Consider the following 13,572-nt stretch of genomic DNA (forward strand, 5'->3'; position numbering starts at 1 on the left):
GGGAGAGGGGAGAGAAAGGGAGAGGGGAGAGAAGAGAAAAGGACAGGAGAGAAGAGGGGACATGGGAGAGGGGAGAGAAAGGGAGAGGGGAGGGGAGAGAAAGAGAGAGGAGAGGGGAGAGAAAGGGAGAGGAGAGGGGAGAGAAAGGAAGAGGAGAGGGGAGAGAAAGGGAGAGGAGAGGGGAGATGGGAGAGGGGAGGATGGGAGAGGAGATGGGAGAGGAGAGAGGAGAGGAAGGATAGAGGAGAGAGGGGGAGAGGAAGAGAGGAGGGAGAAAGAGAAGATGAGAGGAGGAGAGGAGATTGTGAGGAGAGGTGAGAGGAAAGGAGATAAGAGAGGAGAAGAGGAAGGATGGAGGAGAGAGGAGAAAGTGAGAGGGAAAGGAGATGGGAGAGAAGAGGAGAGCAGATGGGAGAGGAGATGGGGGAGGAGAGGAGAAGAGGGGAGAGGAAAGGAAAGGAAAGGAGGAGAGAGGGGAGAGCAGAGGGAGGAGAAGGAAAGGAGCAGTGAAGAGAGGGGAGAGGAACCAGGAGGTGAGGAGAGGGGCAGTGAGGTGTGGAGGGGAGAGGAGAGGGATGTGGGTGGTCAGGAGGTGAAAGGAGAGGGAGATGGGTTTTGAGGAGGGGAAAGGGAGATGCATGGTGAGGAGGAGAGAGGAGAGGGAGGTGGGTGGTGAGGCAAGGAGTAGGAGTGGGGTGGTGAGGTGAGAAGGAGAGGGTGAGGGGCACTAAGGTGAGGAGAGGAAGAAGAAGAGGAGGGGTAGAAGGCCAGGGAGAGAACCTGCCAGCCTGATGGCCAAGAGACAAAGCTTGGGGGGGGTCCTGGCAGCTGATGCTGCCCTCAGCCTGACTGAAGGCTTTTAGAGTGTTTTTTTTTACCCCCTGTCCCTGGGTACCTGGCTGTGCAAGAGGCAGGTGTGTGGGTTAATTCTGCCTCTCCCACGTGCTTGCTGGGAGGGCATTTGAGAGAGTGCCAGGAGGAGGAGGCAGGTGATGATTCTTGGGCTTCTCTGGTGGAAGTAGTGCTAAAAATAGGCACCGTCCTCATGCTGCAATGTTGGCTTTCATAGCAGGCCCTAAATGGCCTCAGGAGAGCCCTGGAGAACAGACAGGCCTGGCCTCCTTCAGGAGAATTTTCTGTGGCTAGAAACTGAGCAGGGTGAGGCCAGTGTGAGGCAATTGGCATAAATGCTTTTCTGCTCTACCTGCAGCACTAATTTGCAGTTACACACCTGGAAAAAGTTGCCCTTCTTGCAGGGGGGGAGGAAATAAATAAATGCACGGGCTCTGAGCACACGAACAGTTGTGCTGTGTGTCCTTTGATGTACTGCTTTATTTTTCACTCCGTGGAAGGAATTGGCTGCATTTTTGAGCTGCTTTTTTTTTCCCCTGGTTTCCCTTCTCTCTTTTCCCTGGCTCATTTTCAAGGAGCGCCAAAATCCTGCTGCTCTGAAGTGTAAAACTGAAGGGCTGCTGGCAGAGGTCACCCCTGTGCTGCAGATCAGGGCACCCGAGGGACAAAAGACACAGTATTTCAGGGATTTTTGCCACAAGGTGGCATCGGAGGTGACAGTTTATCAGACCTCGCAGGCTTCCAACAGGATCGTTTGGCTATGAGGAACAGGGATGTTTTTAACAGAAGGGAGAAACACACACCCTCCCACACCCCAACACACACACAGCCCCCCATGTTGAACAGTGATAATGTGAAGAGAGGAAAGGAGGAAATGGCAGAGTGGTTAATATTTGGCCTTTATTGCTTCTGGAAGATTAGATGTCAAGAAATGTGAGTGAGGCAAGACAGGAGTCATAATCACTGTGATTACATGAAGCACTTTAATGAGAACCTTGAATTGAAGAAATTGCTTTTCTCAGCAATGATGCTCTGTAACTGTAATATGCAAGCAAAAAAAACCCCAGTTATATCCTTTATGTATTAAACATTTCAGATGAAATTAAGGAACTTCCTTGTTAGAAGTAAGGATCAGAATAAGAATGTTGGCTTTTAATACTTATTTTTAGGCTCTTTTTTCCCCCTCTAACCACAGCTTTATGCCCTCTGTTTTGAATTAATTGGCAGTGTACACAATTATGGATGGGGTCAGTACTAGGAAAAAATATCCTCCATTTCTATTTCCTACAAGACAATATAGTAGTTTTAATTAAATATTTTTATTAAAGTGACATCTAGAGACTGGAGCCTGCTGGTCTAGGAGCTCTCCTGCACACACTGCAAGTGAATGTCAGTACTGATGACATTTTCTCAGAAAATTGCCAGTAATATATTTACCTTTTATTTGGGAATTTAGTATGGCATTACTTCCTTTACTTCTTTAGCTAAGCACAGCCTGGTATGTTGTTGCTGTTCTTGCAGGATGCCAGATAACATAATTATTCCCAGCCTGTTTCTGAGCCTCAGACAGTTACTTATGACCAGTCATGAACGTGTCATTTTAAAGCACACACTAATAAGTTGGATGTGTCATTTACCAGCATGGCCTCCAGGTGGATTACTGAGGTGGGGATTGGACTTGATGACATTTATTTTAATTTTTATTTCATACAATTAGTGCCAGTGACAGGAATGAGGGGTGAAACCAGCCATAGGCACCTGTAGGGCCAGCTCCAAATGTTTTATCTCCGGGTGTTCATATAACTACTTTTTGACCACCAGAGGGTAGTGTCACTCCAAAAAATTGCTTTGGTGTCCTCCTAGAGCAGCTTTATTTTGTGTTTTGCCACTGATGGATGAGAATATAGGTCTTCTAGATACAGGTGTGAGCCTTCACTTTTGATATTTCTAAAACTGAATATTCAAGTGTGGAAGGTCTTTTACAATTGTTTTTATAACAGAGTTTCTTGAAATTGAATGAGTTTGGCTCCTCAGCTTCCTGATGGCACTGCTGGCTCCGTGTCTCATTCCTGGTCATCCTAATGTCTGCTCTCTCATCCATGTACTGGATTCCCTCATGCCTCCTCTATACTATGACATAAATATTTTCCCTTTTCTCTGATACTTCCTACTGTCCTTCCTCCTTGTTTCAAAGTCTCTGCACATCCATTTCTCCTGTTTTCCCTTTGATGCATTTCAGTGTCTGTATTTTATTTCCTATTTGTGTGTGTCCCTACTTTCCTTCTCTTCCCTTCTCTCCCAAGCTGCTCTTTCTGTAGCAGTGTATGTTCTTAGCTCTCTATGGTTTCAGCACCCTTCCTTCCTAAAATATGCTGATCCACTTCCTTTTCCTACAAGAGGCTGAGTCATTTGGAGGTATCAACATGCCAAAAATTCTTGGATGGGTTTCTCAGGGGTGAAATTGGGGATTATCATGCTGGAAGATGCTGGCAAATGCTTCCTACCACTTCAATGTTAATGAACAATTGCAGAGGGCTTGAACTAGTGTATCAAGGAATTAATGTGTCCCTGTTTTCTCTGCTGTGGTTTAACCAGCAGATTCAACAGCATCAGGGTGTTCCTGAGCACAAGCTCAGTTGATTCTACTGATTTTCATTTAAAAAATGAAATGATTGATTTTAGCCTGGGCCAATAAGCAGTTTCCCAAACTACTCCAGGAGGGGATAAAGTTTGGGTTAGGGGACACATGCTGCCATCCCAAATAGGCAATCTTGTGCTTTCACTGACATTTTGAGGCTGTAATAGAATGGATGTTGGATGTCCAATGCCATTTGGCCTCAGGGCCAGAGGCTGGTCCCAGACTTGTTTAATTTACTACTGTGGGTGTAATCACAGCGACTAGGCCCACCCACTAGACTGAAAATTTGGATTTGCAAACTCTGTTGGGATTAGGCAGCAGCAACTGAATGGGGGTTACCCCTGTCTATTCCCCAACTCTGCTGCCAAAGGCTACTGCCTCATATTGAAGGGCCAGAAGGTTTATTGGCTCTTCAGTCAGGACTGGCCACCCTGCAGAGTAAATTAATTCTACCACTGATTTTTTTTTTCTGATCATGCTGTTAGCTTTGACAGGAAGCACTTTTTTTTTTTTTCCCTAAAAATATAACCAGCAGTGTTATTTGATGAGGTGAATCATGAAGAAAGGAATTCTCCATACCTCCTGGTGTTCATAATCTTTGATTCAACAAGACATATACAAATGAATATAAATAAAATCACTGTTCTGTAAGAACAGACACAGCTTTCAATACTACAGAAAGACAGATATTTTGCTATAGAAACCTGTGTGTTATTCCTGCAGTGGGATGTATAGACAATATTTTAACAGCAATTTTTAATATGATTGGAGGAAAAATAGATCAAGAACATAATGTTTTGAAGGCAGGTCCTGTTGGCAAAGACTCTTGCATTGACTGATGCTTCCAAAGCTCTTGATTTTCTCATGAGCACTACAATATTTCTCTTTTCCCCCTAAGACCAAGATCCTGAAGTCAGGTTATTCTACCTGTCAGTTTTAAGACCAGAGGGATCTAACTTACCTGGTTTTGAAGACAAGCTGATGGGAATAAACCAAAGGCTAAAAGCTAAACTAAAGAAAAAAGCCCAACCTAACAGCAGAGAGAAAACTTCCCATTTTTTTAAAGGCTCTTGTTTTTTAAGGCCCATTTCTGGATGTTGTTTTTGTTTGGGTTTTTTTTCACCTGCTTTGGGTTATGTAATACAAACTCATCCTTAGCTTTGCCTTTCTTAAGTGTTGCTCGTAGCTGCCACAGCCTTATTCATGACAGTGAAGTGACACTTGCTAACAGAAATTGCACAGTGTGCAGTCCTTCATCTTTGCTTCACATCGTGCTGCCCTCCATCTGTTTGAAGGTTGTTCCAGAATCAAAATGCTTGCCCTAAAACACGGTCCTAAATCAAACGGGGACTCCATGAAGTGCATATTTATTGTCTCAATATAGCCCTTGCACCCACCTTTCAAAATATTTTTCCCTAGAACCATCCTTCTAAGAACTGTGGATGCTGAAAAAGCAGAAGGCCCTGAGGTGAAGTCACTTTTCAAGTGTATTTAGCAAAACAAGAAACTGAGTTTTCTGCTTCCCCTTGTCATGCATAGTGCCATGGATCAACCAAAATGATCATTGCAGTGTTATCTTTTTACCTGTGGGTGTTTCTGAGGGAAAAAAAATGAAAATGAAAATAATAATAATAAAAAATACATATATATGAGCAAACCACAAAATTCTGCTGAATTTGTAAAGAAAGATACATTACTCAATTCCAGGTGCTGTCAGTGATGAGCTTTCTCTGATCTGTTAAGTGCTGTGGGACAAAACCAACAAATAACATGGCACTGGAACTGACAGTGGCTCAAATGAGTGTTTTTGTACAGATCTGGTTTCAAGGCTAGAACAAAAAAGATCAGAAGGGACTATATTGTATCATGTAGTACTGAAATATATTTAAATGTGCATTTGTGTTTTGCTGGGCTGAGTCAGAGACTTGGAGTCCAAGCAGCCTTTATCATGCTGTCTTGCTTTTAGCATAACAGAGTTAAACTTTTCAGCCTGGTTCACACCCCTTTTTGACTCTGTCCTTGGTGGATCTGGAGTGTGAGCAGCAGTCACTGTCCTGAGTGAGTAGTTGTTTCCTTTCACACATGCTACCAAAGCAGTGGTTTAGCCCAGGCAAAGCAGGGCTGGAATTGAAGTTTAATTGTTGGTGAACTGTATATTTGAGCATAAATCATCTCACTGATGTTGGCAGACACCTGCCAAGTGCCCTTCTGAGCCTGCTGTCAGACATCATGCTCTCTTGACAAGTACAAAAGCATTTATCAAAAAATGTATGTTAGGAAGTGTAGCAGAAACTTCTTTGTGGGAAAGAAGTGAGTCCTTTTGTTTTCCCTCTCTCAGCTGTTAACACTAATGACTTGTGGCTGGTTATAGCCTGAGCAATACAACAGCAGCAGTTCAGAAAGCAAATGGGAGCTCTGCTTTTCTTTATGAACAGGTGATGAAAGATTTTAAGAGAAGAAATGAGGCAGCCCATCGTAGAAGGGTTTGAATCAGCTGCAGCAACAAGCTGGACCCACGGTGAGTGAAGAAACAGATATAAAGGGAACAATCACAACTTTTAGTTGGCTCTTTTGTTGTCTGCTGCTGGTGCCAAAGGAAGAGCTGCAGGATTTGGAAAAGGAACGTGACTGGTTTATGTCTGGTTTTATATTTACAAGTTCTCTTTGAGCTGTACCACGTGTCCTTTGTGGTTTCCTTCAGAGTGTGTTTTGGAGGCTCATCTTTTCTGGAATCCCTGCTGACAAGGTGCATTTGTTCATTGGCTTTTTCTGCTCCATGAAGCTGAAGCAAAGGAAAACCAGCATTAAGCAGAGATCAATTTGAAGGAGTGGCTTCCTGTGGCAGGAGTTTATATTACAGAAGTTGTTGCTTTTAGCACTGGGAGACACCTCATGCCTGTTTATCATTGCATTCACATAATTACTTTGAAAGCTTAATAAGATTAAAGCTTTATTAGCACAATTGTGCTTCTTCCATTTCACTCAAGTAGATGCAGTGCTTTTTCTATGGGGGAAAAAGTACTTGTTTGCTTGCTTATATCTTGTTTGCTTATCTCTTATACTTGAATATGCATTTCTTCCTGTGTAAGAAGAGGTGTTGAGTGGACTGTTTCTATACAGTAGTCATAATATAGTTGTGAGAGATAAGGTAATCTGGTGGCAAAGCACTGGTATGTTAGTCAAGAGTGGTGCAGTCTAATCCTTTCTGCATAATTATTTGGGTTGTAGTTTTGATTTGATTCCTGTTCTGCTTGTCTGCATTTTTCTACTTGTCAGTTTACAGTGTAAACATTTGGCTGTGTGGATCATCATTGCAGCGTGGCAATCAGACCTCAGGTGGGATCTCTAATCCTAATGTAATACAAAGACTTAAAAATAACAACGATCTCAGAATATTACATGAACGTTAAAAGTATGTTTCATAGCACTGTTACAAGATACAGTAGAATATTGTTAATTTTACTGTGTAAAAAAAACAACAGATAGTTTAATGCCTCGCCTGAGATGACAAGGCTGTGGGTTATGTGGAGGAGGTGCAAGCAGCATCTAGGCCTCTTGACTCCCAAGTTTGTACCATGATTAGAAGATCAAAGTAAAGTGTGGACCCCCCAGATGTTCCCTGCAGCCACCTCAAGTTATTGGCAAACCTGAGAACTTTGAGATCAGAAAGTGTAACCCAGCTTATGTATGGAGAGCACAGTTTGTCCTCAGGTGACCAAGTATGATTTTCTTTGCTGTTTTATACTTTCAGCTGCTGCTGCTTGGGTATTCTTGGCCTAAAAAACGAGCAAGATCTTTGCTGTTTGCTGGGGACACGCTGGGCCCAAGTTGAATCTGCTGGAGTTTTGAAAGTTTTCATGAGGGTAAAATGAGGGCACTGAGACTTTCTTTCCTCAGTAAGATGTTAGGCATCCTCCTGCAAGACAGATGAGGATAATAATATTGAGACACCAGATCTTTGAAACAACATCTGTGTTGCCCATTCTCTTCGTTATTCTGTTTCTACCTTTGTATGAGTTTTAACTTGTTGAGAGGTGCAATGTTCAAATCTCTGAAGCCTGAATGCCTGTGCCACCTTTAAACAAAAATTGGTTTGGGGTCAGATTCACATAACTACAGGCATTTGCTAATTTTCTCTGATGCCACTAGTTTCCCAGAACTGAAGCTTCTATTATAAATGTCCATTTTCTTCCACCTTCTCCAATTTCTAGCCCTCAGGATTTCAGAAAACAATTCAGTATGTGACTGAAATGAGTTTTCAGAAATCTTGGGGAAAATGGTTCTGAGAAAAATGAATGGATGCCTTTCTTCTCAGTGGGTAACATTTCTGAGTTTAACAAATGAGATCATTGCCTTTTGGTTGGAATATCACTGAGGAACTGAACTAAAGTGCCATCACAATATCCCAGTCTGCCTAGTGGCCAAGTAACTCTGAACAATGACAATTTTAAAGCTATAGAAAACCTTTGATGGAAAAAATGACAGGAGCAGTAACAATTGTGCTGCTTAGATAAACTCATTTTTTTTTTATTATTACTGCTGTGTGGTTATAGGCTTGTCAAGTGTTTCTAATGAAGCCAGAGAACAGTAATAAGGATACAAACAAAACATACAATGACAATAAATTAACAATATTTGCAGGATTAATTTTGAGGCAAGACAGAATCTGCTAATTAAATTTGCTGATGACATAAAATTGGAAGGCAACATCAAAACAAAGGAGGGCTGGAACATCACATAGGAAGTCCTGCATAAACTTGAGGACTGGAGTAATAGAAATGAAGTTTGATAGTTTGATAGATGAATCACAAAGTCATGTACTGGAGACTAAGGAAGAAAATTTTGATAGGAGGAAAGAGATTTGCATAAATAGAGGTAAAGCATCTGGACACAGTTACCAGCTACTAGTGGATTGTGGACCAGCACTGAGATGTGCCCAGAGGACAGCAAATGAAATCTTAAAACATCTCTGGTGGCCTTCTCAGAATACATGGAGCAAGCTAATGCTCCACAGAAAGACAACCTGTTTAATGGAAAATACAATGTTGACATAAAAACAAATGGAAAGACATAAGCATAAAATGCAAAGTAGAAGATTTATAACCAAGCACATTTATTTGAATCATTGATTCCTATTCTTCTAGTAGCAGAGAACACAGATTCATGATTCAAGACTTCATTTCCAGTCATGTTATCAGTCATGTTCCCAGAACCACAGATGTAATATATACAGGCTCATTTACTGCCAGGAATACTTTTGCCTGGTGAAACAACCTCCAAGGAACCTGGGAAGCAGTCTTAAAAAAAAAGCCAAAGTCAAGTTACCAATTGTATCAGGGTTCATTAGAATGTGCCAGAACAAAACTGACCCTGCATAATTTGTCTAAACAATAAATGTAAATGAGAAGAGTGGATTTTGATTAAGCTGGGAATCAAAGGATCTCAAAAATGTAATTACTCTTAGTCTGCTCTTAGCAGAATCTTCAGCCCAACCCCCCAAAAGTAAAATCAGCCCCAGCTAGGATACAGGAAAACCAACTTCCATCTTGGAGCAAAACTGAAACCAAAGGTCAGCAAAGGGAGACACATGTATGTTCCTTTTATAAGTAAATATATCTTAAAGAGACTGAGCCTGAGCTTCTTTTTTATGAGCTAGAGCTTAAAAGAAATCTTAGTTGTGCAGGATTCTGTGCTTGCAGAAGTGCTTGCTCCAGTCCAGTTCCACAATCTGAAACTTGTAACCCACCAAAAACAGGCATAATAAATGTTTGAGATTCCAAGACACAGATTTATAATAAACCAAGGAACCAGACTTGGTAATACTAGATGGAAAATGAATCCTGCTGGTTCTGATGAAGAGAGTATGGAGAAAAAAAATATTACAAGAGGTAGCCTTTGTATGCTAATGGATACAATGCATCCAACTAGTATTTAAAACGTATTCAAAACATAATAATTAGCTGTATGGATCCCCTAGGGTGAGGTATTCAGCAAGCACACATGAAGCCATAATTCCCTCACTTTGTGTTTACAATCTGAGATGAATCTAATGAACTGATGCCAAGAGTCAATAGACCATTACTTTGCAAATTTCTTCAGAAACATGAGTGATACCTTCTCAGGGTAATCACAGCTCATATGGACACCATGAAAAAGCATCATTTCAAATACAAGTAATTATTTTCCTTTAGCCAGTTGCAATGGGGCCTCAGTTTTGGGGCTACCTATTTAGTTTTAATTAACCTTGATGTTTTTCATCCAAGGGTCTCTCTTGGACTGAAATTCTCTCTTCTCTCTGAAATTTCAACCAGAGCTGTTCAGGTGTGTTTTTTTTTCCAGTATGAAAACAGAAGAATAGATTGTTTTCCAGTTTTAAAACACTTTATAGACTTGGGATGCTTTTGTGTTTGGGTTTGGGGTTTTTTTCAGTTTGGCAAAAGAATGGACTGTGCATCAGGTCTGTGCCTCCTGTGCCTGTGAAAGTTGACCTAAATAAGGCCAGAAGCCTTTGAAAAAAGAATCTCACTTCTCATGTTCTGGGGGGACGTGCTGAACTTCAACAGTAAAATAAAACAGTGGGTGGGAAAATGACAGAGTGGATGAGAAGATGGGGGAAGAGAGGGGACATGAACAGGAAAGTAGGACTGGCCTTAGGAAGGTGTTGGATTGGCTGTGGGGGTGTAGAGACAGATTTACCTAAACAGTCTGGTGTGCGTGGGGACAAATGCATTGGACGAACAAAATGACAGGGTGCCTGGGAAGTGAGAATCAGACTGAGCAAGAGTTGTTCCCTATAGGACTGGAGAGTTTGCTGCTCCCCCTTCCAGGCTTTTATAAAAAGTAAAAAAGAAATGCTGAAGTCTTATTATGATGAAAACAGTAGAAAATGACAAAATAAATTTATATGTTCTGTCTTCAGGTTTGGTCACCTTACAGTGAGTGAATAAGACATTGGAACATGCATGAAATAAAGGGGTAAAAAGCAATTGAGCTGCTCTTGCTCTAAAAGGTGGGTTGCTGTCACAGCCCTGAGATGGCTAAACTATGATTTTGTTCCTTCACCGTGGTAAGATCTGCATTTCAAAAGGAGATTCAGCTTAGTTAAGATTCAGACCACCCAAATTTGGTGCATAAAGACAAATAAATGAGTGAGTGGTGGTCTTTTGTATGAACCAAATAAGGAAGCAGGGATCTACAGAAAAACAGCCCCGACTCAGATAATTAAAATCCATTCTAAGGTATATATGTAAAGGGTGTTAATGAAGGTGCTGCAGCTGACTTTCATTTTGGCATTTCCCAGTTTTCAAATGCTTAGATTTGCTAAATTCATAGAATCACCTTGGTTGGAAAAGACCTTTGAGATCAAGTCCAACTGTTAACCTAACACTGACAAGTTCCTAACCACATCCTCTAAGTACTCTGTCTGTACCCTCTTAAATACCTCCAGGGATGGTGACTCCACCACTGCCCTGGGCAGCCTCTTCCAATGCCTGATAACCCTTTTGGTGAAGAAATCCAATCCAATCTAAACTCTTCAGGCACAACTTGGGGCCATCACCTCTTGTCCTATCACTTCTGACTTCATTGAACAGCCTGATCCCCACCTCTTTGCAGCCCCCTTTAAGACAGTTGTACACTATTTTTTTAGTATCCTTTTTGTGTGCTTAATTAATGATGTGTATTGTTTGTGTTGTGGTTTGGGCCCAACACAACCCCAAAGAACCAGCCCCAGGGCTGCTCACTCAGCTCCCCCCTCACACTCTGGGATGAGGACAAAGCTCCTGGGTCGAGACAAGGGACAAGGAGGGATCTTCACTGGTTGAGGTCCTGGGCAAAACAGACTCAACTTGGGGAAAACATAGTAATTTAATTTCACACTCATCACACACCCAGGACACAGACACACCCAGAGCAGGGCTTGCACATGTTACCCCATCCCTCCCTTCTTCCCGGGCCCCAATCCCTTTGTTCCCGGTTTCTCTCCCTCCTTCCCCCCAGCAGCACAGGGGGATGGGGTTTAGAGTCAGGTCACAGGCTGGTGGTTCCTGCTGCTCCTTCCTCCTCAGGGAGAAGGATTCCTCACAGTCCTGCCCTGCTTCCCCACGGGGTCCCTCCCATGGCAGATCCTCCACCAACCTCTCCTCCATGAGTCCTTCCCTCCAGCCCCGGAGCTGCTCCAGCCTGGGCTTCCCACAGAGTCACGGCTGCTTCGGGAACAAACTCCCCTGGCCCAGGGGCTTCCAAAGCTGCACAGTCAGAGCCCTCAGGCAGCAAATCCTCTGGCCACAAAATCCAAGTTCCCCCCTCCTGGCACCTTCAGGGAATGTCCCACCACGTTCCCCCATGGATGCAGGGGCAGAGCTGCCATCTCGCCATGGGCTGCAGGGAAACTTCTGCTTGGGCACCTTCTGCCCCTTCCTCACCAACCACCAGCACTGCCCTCCTCTCCAGCTCAGCTCTTCTCCCCTAAGTGCCTCTCTGCTCAGGTGTTATGTTGATTCCTTCATATATTAATGGCAGAGGTTCATCTATTGTCCTTCTAATGGCTCCTTGGCTGGTTTTGGAGCAGGGGGAGCTTCTCAGCTTCTTACCAGAGCCACCCCTGGGGTCCTTCCCCCTCTACCAAAAAACCCACCAAACCAGAACAGTTTGCACAGAGGTAGAGCCTGGAAGACTCAGCAAGTATTGTAAGGCTTTGCAGTCACAACAGAATAGCTGCCAAAGTCCAGATTTTTCAATCACTACTGACTTGGACTACATTTGAAAAAACCTGAGATGTAGGAACTTTGTTTTGGGAACACAGACAGCAGTGTGTAGCCTCTGACTTGCCTATTTGTCATAGAATCACAGAATATGCTGAGTTGGAAGGGACCCATCAGGATCATTGAGTCCAACTCTTGTCCATTTTAAACTGTGCTTTTCAGAAGAAGGAAACTTGTTATCTCTGTACAATTTCTAGTGTCCTGTATTTACTGACCTAGGACTCCAAATTCTGAGATGATAAAGATGGTTAGTAATAACTTGTAATATAAAACCTTTTAAAATCCTTAAACCTCACTGGTGCATGCCAGAACTCCCTAGCTGGATGTTGCAGGCTGAGAGCTGTTAACAGACAATAGAGCTTGTTGTTTTGTTTCATTGTAAATGTTTGTGGTTTTGAAGACATCCATTCTTCTCCTTCCCACAGAGCTCAGAGTGATTTGGGCAGGCAGTAGTGACCATGAAAGTTTCTGGCTTCTATGCATTTCTGACAGTATTAGATAAGCTGCTTGGTTTTGTAACACATGAAACAGCCAGAATCATCTCCCCTGAAAATATCAGTCTGGCTGTCTTGTTCTTCATCCTGCAGTCCCCTCTGACTGAGCTGGGAGAACAGGGCTTTCTCAGGTCAGGAAGCTTGTCTGAGGAGCTGGCTCCCTGTGGATGCCAACCATCACTTTGTGCCAGCTGCCTTCAGGTCTCCTGGTGCAGCTCTTCAAAGTCAGTGCATCTTTTGTCAGCTCTGCCTTCCCCCACTTGAAACTTACTTGGTGTGTTGAAGACAGGGAGATTGTGATGTCGACTGGAGTGTCCACCAGATCCTAGAAGCCTGGATAAAAGATTTAGTTAAAAGAAAGCAAACAAAAAACCCAACAGTAGGCTTAAATTTGTCATGGCCTGTGCAGGGAGGTCTGTAGAGTTACACCTGGAAGGACTCTGGTGTAATGCGTGTGGCAAACCTGTGTCAGACTGGAGAATTTGGCTCAGGCTGCAGCCATGTAGATGAACTGCAGTATCACAACTTTCCATTCCAATTGAAATAACAAGAAAAGTCATCTCAGGCCCTCGGACAAACTTCAGTTTCATCAGCTGCCTTCTTTTGATCTGCAGTAAGAACCAGTGATCACACTTCAAAAGATGATTTTGTTACATAAGGGAGAAGTGCTAGTGTAGATGTCCCCAATGACATCCCTCCCACCACAGAGGGTGACACCACAGCAAACAAAAATAGTGGGCATAGCTAACAAAACTCTTGTCTTGCAGTCCAAGTGTAAATTACACTTTGACACCAAGACTTCAATGCTATCTCTTTCTTTGGGGGT

Source organism: Chaetura pelagica, unplaced genomic scaffold (genome assembly GCF_000747805.2).
Source record: "Chaetura pelagica isolate M959 unplaced genomic scaffold, ChaPel_1.0 scaffold56, whole genome shotgun sequence".
NCBI lineage: Eukaryota > Metazoa > Chordata > Aves > Apodiformes > Apodidae > Chaetura > Chaetura pelagica.